General features: G+C 36.8%; 1 non-coding gene across 1 annotated transcript; it reads right to left on the bottom strand.

The window, feature by feature from the left end:
* Positions 1 to 264: 264 nt before the first annotated feature.
* LOC113341802 lies at positions 265 to 368 on the bottom strand. The gene has a single exon (XR_003356145.1). It is a non-coding gene; the product is annotated as a small nucleolar RNA R71 (small nucleolar RNA).
* Positions 369 to 8374: the final 8006 nt, after the last annotated feature.

Here is an 8374-nt window from a genome sequence, read left to right as displayed (position 1 = left end):
GCATGATACAAATACTTCCTATATTTCGAGGGTTCGATTCTGAGAACCCCTATACTCATGTAAGAGAGTTTTGAACAAATTTGTCGGACTATGCAACCTGATCATATGTCCGAAGACTCTCTGAAATTGCGTTTATTTACATTTTCTCTAAAGGAAAGGGCCAAAACATGGTTTTACGGTTTGAGACCACAATCAATCACCACTTGGGAACAACTCACTAATCAATTTTTCCAAAGATTTTTTCCACATCATAGGACCATCGCTATTCGTCAAAATATCAATTGTTTTGTCCAGTTGGATGAGGAAACTGTTTTTGACTATTTTGAACGTTTTAATGATTTGTTGAGCGAATGTCCACACCATGGATTTGAGAAGTGGAGACTTGTCGCTATCCTCTATGAGGGACTAGACTTTAAATCTCGAGTCATGGTTGAGTGTATGTGTAATGGTGAATTTCTTGATAAAACTGTGGATGATGCATGGAAATTTTTAGCTGAGATTGTAGAGAAAACCCGTCACTGGGAGTCCATTAGGGAAACTGAGACACTGTCACATGATATTGGTGGTAATGAATTGAACTTTGGAAATAGCATGTCTAGTCCTTCTCATGTGTATGATATTGAATATGAACCTAATCTAGAGGAACATGAGTTGACTAATGACACCACAACTGCTAATAGGGACAAGTATGCATATTACTATGATGATGATGATGTTATGTTAGAAGAACATGTCTATGCTGAAAATGTTATGGAACCTTTGGGTTCAAATACATTAGGCTTCTCTGCCTCGACCTTCATGAATGATGTTTCTTCTAGTATTCCATATACATGTGATGTTGATACTGATTTTGAGCATGTGCATCTGTCCTATGAAGATGACTTAGGTAATATAGAATCTTCTGTTGACACTAATATGCATGAAAATATAATTTTTGTGTCTGATTCTCTACCTGGATCACGTTGTGATGTTTCCACTGATTTACCGATGCATGAGAATAATTCTTCTGATGATGTTGATGATTCTGATTTGTGTGAGCATGGTAAGCATGTTGTGACACGTGTAGAAGACTTATGAGATGTTGATGTGATTAGTAATGATGTGCCTATCGTCCTACATAAGTCACAATCTGATGGCCTTCCACCCAACCTAGATTTGGTTTGTACCCATATTGTCAAACCGACTTTTCTGAGAGTCCCTAATCTAGGATTGGAACTGTGTGCTTCCCAAGTCCTCTTGGACTATTTTGCATCTAAGTATAATATCTTTGAGGAGCCACAGTTGGAATTAGCATGTTTGCCTGTCCCTAGCACAGTTCATTTCGAGCTAGACCTTGTGCATGATGAACCCCCAAAACTGCGAGATTTTGTTTCCAAAATTTTATCCGTTGAAAAATCCAGGTTTGGGGGTAGCTCATTTTGTTTCACAGCTTCACTTGCATGCCTATCATATTATTATTGTGTGAAGCTGTTGAAACCTCTACACTTTGTCTTTTGGGTTGATCCTCAACTCTTTAGATTGTTAGTGTATGGTGAATTTTTGTATATAATCCAGTAGATAAAATTTCTTAAAAACCTTTTTGTTCCTTTTGTATATATTTTGCTAATCCAATATGATCTCGGCTGACATATGTTGGATTCTTGCCTTGAATAACGGAGTTCTAATATTGCTTTCGCCGAAATCGGGTATTCTCTTTCCTTTTTCTCTACTCAACATGATCCTCTTCATATGTTGTATTATAATTTTGTTCATATTTTGAAACATTGAGGACAATGTTTAGTTTAGGTTTGGGGGTGAAAAGTAGATACTTTGATATATGCCATAATTGAAAACAAGAACTCCTTCTTTTTGAAAAAAAAAATGAAAAAAAAAAAAATTAAAAATTGAAAAAAACATAAAAATGGAGCTCATTTACCTTGAAATGTTGACTCTTGTGCAAATATGTAATTATTAGGAGTCTTAGTCTAGATATTTAGGCACCCTGATTCTAGCACAATTCACATAGTGATAAGAAATTTGCACGCGCACGATCTACCAATACATGTATAGCCTCGATCTTCAAGGTGTTTGATAGGAAGTCACGATTGCCAATCACTTTAGAATACTGAACGAAACTTGACTAGCTTGTTCTTTGGTTGGTTGGGATAGAAGGTGGAGGTTACATTAAGAAAGACAACCATCGAATTTAACTGGGTGCATCAAAAAGGGCTACCTCTTGCAAAGTGTCATGTAATCTTTTGTTTCCTTTTGTATATGTATCAAAAGTGTTTCCTTTTCAAAAAAAAAAAAAAAAAAAATCAAGTATTTATCAATTCCATCATCTCTTGTTCCAAAAATAAAAGAGAGTAGTCAATGTAAAGAGTCATGTAAAGAGTCTTTTGTTGTTTCATTGTAATAAGCAAGGAGGGTGTATGCCATTGATGTACAACGCGAGTAATTGTGAAATACCTCCTACTCATTCACAATTCTCGTAAAGTCCGGACAACTAGCTAGATTTCGACCTTGGTTCTTAGCCTGAGAAACTATCTCTTGGTGATTAGTAGTCATAACATCCGATCTTTCTTTACACATGTGTAGATACACTTTACACTCTTATCACATGTCTTTATTTGTTATCATTTCTAGGATTGTGCCTTGGATAGCTAGATTGACATCTCCATTTTGCTGTGAGCTTAAACTGACTTGCACATGTCACATTTGATGGAATCTGAGATTATATTTTGACCTAGAACTTTGTAGGTACGTTCTAAGCAAACCTTCACGAGACTTAACTCGTCCACTAGAGACACTTAGTGGTTTAAAAGGCTTAGTGCATACGCTAAATGCATTCGAGAAACCAGCGACAGTGGTATAGGTAGGATTTCCTTAGTTTTGTTTTACTTGAGGACAAGTAAAATTCAGGTTTGGGGGTATTTGATGAGTGCTAAAAAGTGCACATTTCTATATATTTTTCTTGGCATTTAACTCATCTTTTGTGCTCTAATTCTCCATTTTAACCCATATTCTGTATTTTCATTGTTTTCAAGAATAAATCTTTTTATTAATTAATTTTGCATTTTTAGGTACCAAATAAAGTTTGGATGAATAGCGGAGCGAAAAGAGCAAAGACACGGGAAAAAGCCGGAGGAAACTCTAGCGGAAAAGAAGTGCAGAACGCGGTATGGAAGACTCAAGGATGAAAATGGGATTAAAAAGGAAGAAATTGTTCTTAAAGAAGAAGTGGGCTCAAGATTACCTAATCCCAAATCCAATTCCTAAACCCAAACCCATATCCTAAACCCAAAATTCAATACCCAAACCCGTTTTCCTTCTTAACCGTAAGATTGGATCCATTCCATCATCCAACGGTCGCTGCGTCATCGTGCATCAGATTTCGATGCATCTGACCAACACTACAACACCTAACCCCATCTGGTGCCGTCAGGTTTGTTGTATCACTAAATCTAACGGTCGCTCAGAGCTTGTTTACATCGTGCCGTTCGATTTAATTAGTAAGTGATTATCCAACGGATCTCCTCGCTGCGCATCAATTTCAGATGATTCCGCTCAACACCCTAGCAACCGAACCCTTATACCCCAAAACAAACAGCCCCTAACCCATTCTTCTCTCGAGCTCTTCTTCCCCTTCTTCCCAAAATTTGCAGAGCCTGCAAATCCCTTTCCCCGACCATGGCAGAGCTGCTCTCTTCCTCCACCTCGAGCTTCACCACTTCCACCTTCACCCGACATCCCAGAAACCAAAACCCATCACTCTAAACTCTATCTCTCTCACCTCTATCTCATTCACCCTATGAGATAAATCTAAGAGAGCTAGGGTTTGAGTATCAGTCGACAGGAGCATCATAGAGTATGGGAAAAGAAGGAGAGGACGAAAAGGAAGCATGGGTCGAGCACAGGGGAGACAAATTCAGAGAATCAGTGAGTTTAGTTTCGAATTTAAAAATTAGGGTTTGCAAATTTGAGGGTTGGGTGTAAAAACCCTAATTGGGTGTTCTGATTATAAATAGAAAGTGAGGGTGTAATGTTTTGGATATGTCTGGATTAGCCAGCTTCACTCTCTAGAGGTCTGGACTAGCCAGGACCTCAATTGTCCTGTTTTGTTCCAAGTTCAATGCTATTTTCCATGTCCTGTTTATATTCAAATTTCAATTTCAGTTCAGTTTATTTCAAGTTTATGTTTAAATTCAGTAGTAGTTGCATTATGTTCTAATTCATTGTGTTAAGGTTTAGATGAAACCTCAGTGCACTGTCTGATAGTGGAATGCTAGGTTAGAGCCTTAATGCATTGTTTTGATTGAACAATGGGAAGAGATTGATGCTCATAGTGCCTGTGATTGATTGTTCTGTCAAAAGACAGTCAATGCTAGGGGCAAACTAGTGAGCAAATTAGTTTTCCTCCCATTCTAGATGTATGCATAGGATTTTCAACTCAACCTAAATTGCATTGCTTGATTAGGGCACAAGGTGGATTCAATTGCCTTAGTAACTTCACACAGTTCTGCATCTTTTTCCTTTTCTGTCACTGTTGCTCAATGCCTTTGCCTTAGGCTGCTGCCTTTGTTTCACTACCACTGTTACCTCATTGCTATTCACTGCCTTCATCCATCACTGCTCACTACCACTCTAGATCATTGTCACTGTCACCATAGTTACTACCCTTAGCTCACTGTAGGATAACTTTAGCTAGGAAGACTTCATCACACTCACAAGTCCCTGTGGACAAACCCTTACTCATCCCTATACTATAAAGCTTGGCCTTGTATACTTGCAAGTTTTGTGTGCAACCCCATTTTCACACCAATATGCACAAAAATGTGGATCGTAGATTGACCAATATTGTGGAATAGACACGGATTCATTTTATTTTCCATCACTATTTTCACAATGACATACAATAGACTTAATCCTTGTAAACAAAAGTTTCATCCTTTCTTCCATCAAAACAATGACATAAAAGGCTTTAACTTTTCTAATGTCAAAAGTTCATTCTATCTTCTATCAATACTTTCATACCGTCATAATAGAGATAACTTTTGAACAAGTATGGGACAGTCACAGGTTCACGGACGTAAACAACATATCCCATAACACTTTGCAATATATAAAATCATAAAGATTAGAATTGAAAAAATCATCTTCCAAATAACTTAGAATTTAAATAAATAAATCTAAAAACATTGAAGATGAAAATCGCTGGACATAGCTATGTGTACTCGGAATAATGGCTATTCCAAACCCTCGTTATTCTTCTAAAAACATAAAAAGAAGATTTACTAGACATACTCAAAGACAAACTCAGAAACAAAGAGTAATCACAAGCCATAATCAGAGTTTCTGCACGGAAGCTTCACTGATACCAAGACCTTCAAACTTGTGACTAATTGTACCAATTGCATCTTCGAAGAAGATATCCTCATTGAGAAGATCCTTAACTTGTGACTTCATGAGAACAAAGTCAGAATCAACCTTTTTCAACTCAGTTAATAACAAGTTAAGATCCTTTACAGAGTTCTCGAGCTTCAGTTGAGTCTTCTCAAGATCAGTGAGAAAACCATGAACTACTTCAGCAGAGACCATCTCAGCATTTTCTCGATCTTGATGAGAAAACGCATAGTAGCATGAGGCACATAATTCGAGTTCGTCAGACTTAACAAGGGTTCTCTTCTTCTTCAAAACAAACTCCAAATAAACCGAATCATTAATTGAATCGGCTGGTAAATCCCAAGAACTTGGAGTAGATCCCATCCTTAAATGAGCACAACAAAAGTATACGTACTCTATAAAAGGTTTGGTATTTATAGGTTACACAAGAACCAAGGTTTAGGGTTTCCAAGTTTGGTCCGTGCTTGTGTGAAAAGAGATGCGTGCACGTACATAGACTTACCAAACGGTTCAAAAAAGATATAACACACATTTGCTTAATGAGTACACAAACTCAGCTCTAAAATAAATTTGTTCTTAAAAGATAAATATTTAGAGTACAGCAATTTGACCCCCCACCTTTTTTTGAAAAAAAACAAACAAAACAAAACAAAAAAATACTCATGCAACATGTTTGTGACAGATAATCTGGCTAGAAGCGATAAGAAAATAACCAGAGAATCAGAAAACACTTTGCCATAAAGTATACCTGATTATATCTCACTCAACCAGGATTTTTTGTGAGTGAGAATTCAAATTTGTGATTAATTAGCACAAGTATGAGCCTTGAGCTCAGTAAATGAACGTTGCTTATGGTTAAGCCTCTTTTTCCTGATCTTTGAAGGAAAACCATTATGATGTGAAAAGTTATCATAAAACTTACTATCATCAAAGTATGACGCATAGTTTTGATTCTTACCTGAAGAATTTACAGAGGAACTCGTCAGGCTGTTGATGATATCTTTATATCCTTAAATTATCCTTTTTTAAGTTAGATTCCATTTTTCCGTTGCTTCCTTCTTCTGGTACCTTTTTCACATCATGAACAACATAATATCCCTTCTTAATCGAAGAATATCCATGAGTTTTTCTTCGTCGATATGGCTTAGGAAGACTGTTATGTGTTTGAACATTTGAGGAACACATTGAACTGACTTTCCTGGTGGAGTACACAGGGTGAGTACTAAAACCAATAGGTTTAGACATGCGAATGTCAGTTACACCTTTGAGAATTAAATCTAAGGTGTGTTGAAGACGAATAATAGAATTGTCATTCAACCTAGAATTCCTCTTTTGTTTACACGACCCTTTTGAATCACAAAAGAGACACACTTTATGATCACCTGAGTGATTAGCCAGAACAGTCTTAACACAATTTTCGGGAGAATTCTTCCTTCTGTGTGATGTGGGCTTCCCTTGATTATAAGAAGATACATGCGCATCTTTTTCAACAGAAAGGGTTTTCAGTTTTGCTTCTGAACCAGTAATTTTTTCAGTTAAATCAGAAGTAGTTGGTATGGCGAACTCTTTTGAACACTCTTGAAATGAGAGTTTACTTAAGATATGTTCAATTTTCAAAGCATCCTTTTTGAGATTTTCCTCTTGAAGAATCTTTAAACGAGAGTCACGCTCACATATCATACCAATAAGGACATTGACTTTGTGTTTCAACCGATTGACATTATCAACCTATATTCTAACAAGTTTTAGAATCACTTCACTCTCTTTGGCTGCATCCCTTTCAACTTCAGAGTCAGACTCGTCGGTAAGGTGGTCAGGGAAACACTTGTCAATGTATGTTTGCTTTCTTTGAACACAAGGTTCTTCTATATTCGAGATTGACAAATCTTTCTCTTTAATATATTTTAAGGAAACATAACTTTTATTTATCGCAATGCGTTTATCAGAGATAGTATCGTCCGTCCTCAGATCGCTACAAACACATACTTATGAGGTCTTTAAGGTGTTTGCCTGCTATGATACCGATTGAAAATGCCGGGGTATAATAACCACGCCCAACAATTCGTTTGGAAATCTTAGAGGACTTAATCCAATACACTTTCTAGAGAATCAACTAGACAGTCAGACTCAATCTAGAATAAAGTATATCTAAGAGTTTAATATCTCTAACTCTTAATTCAATCCGCAATCAATAAATAGAAATTTGCGAGCCCGATTGAATATAAGAGGAATTACTTGAACGGTACCAAAGACCAATGCTCAAGTGTCAATCAATGTAAATCAACAACCAAAGGTTGGATATTCTAATTGATTGATCTTAAAGCACAACCTGTGATATTTCAATTATATAACAAAATATAATGCGGAAAAAAAATAACACAGACACCAGAATTTTGTTAACGAGGAAACCACAAATGCAGAAAAACCCCGGGACCTAGTCCATATTGAACACCACATTGTATTAAGCCGCTACAGACACTAGCCTACTACCAATTAACTTCGGACTGGACTGTAGTTGAACCCTAATCAATCTCACACTGATTCAAGGTACAGTTGCGCTCCTTACGTCTCTGATCCCAGCAGGATACTATACACTTGATTCCCTTAGCTGATATCACCCACAACTAAGAGTTGCTACGACCCAAAATCGAAGACTTGATAAACAAATCCGTCTCATACAGAAAAGTCTATAGGATTGAATAAATCTGTCTCCCACAGAAATACCCAAGAGTTTTTGTTCCGTCTTTTGATAAATCAAGGTGAACAGGAATCAATTGATAAACCAGACTTACATTCCTGAAGAACAGCCTAGTATTATCAATCACCTCACAATAAACTTAATCGACTAGCGAAACAAGTTATTTTGGAATCACAAACGATGAGATGAAGGTGTTTGTGATTACTTTTCTATCTTGCCTATCGGAGATATAAATCTCAAGCCAATTTTACAATTGCACTCAATCACGATAGAAACAGCAAGATCTGATCACAC

The sequence above is a fragment of the Papaver somniferum genome, chromosome 1, assembly GCF_003573695.1.
Source record: "Papaver somniferum cultivar HN1 chromosome 1, ASM357369v1, whole genome shotgun sequence".
Taxonomy (NCBI): domain Eukaryota; kingdom Viridiplantae; phylum Streptophyta; class Magnoliopsida; order Ranunculales; family Papaveraceae; genus Papaver; species Papaver somniferum.
Note: the sequence above shows the minus strand (reverse complement) of the source record. Positions and strands in the feature narration are given on the sequence as shown.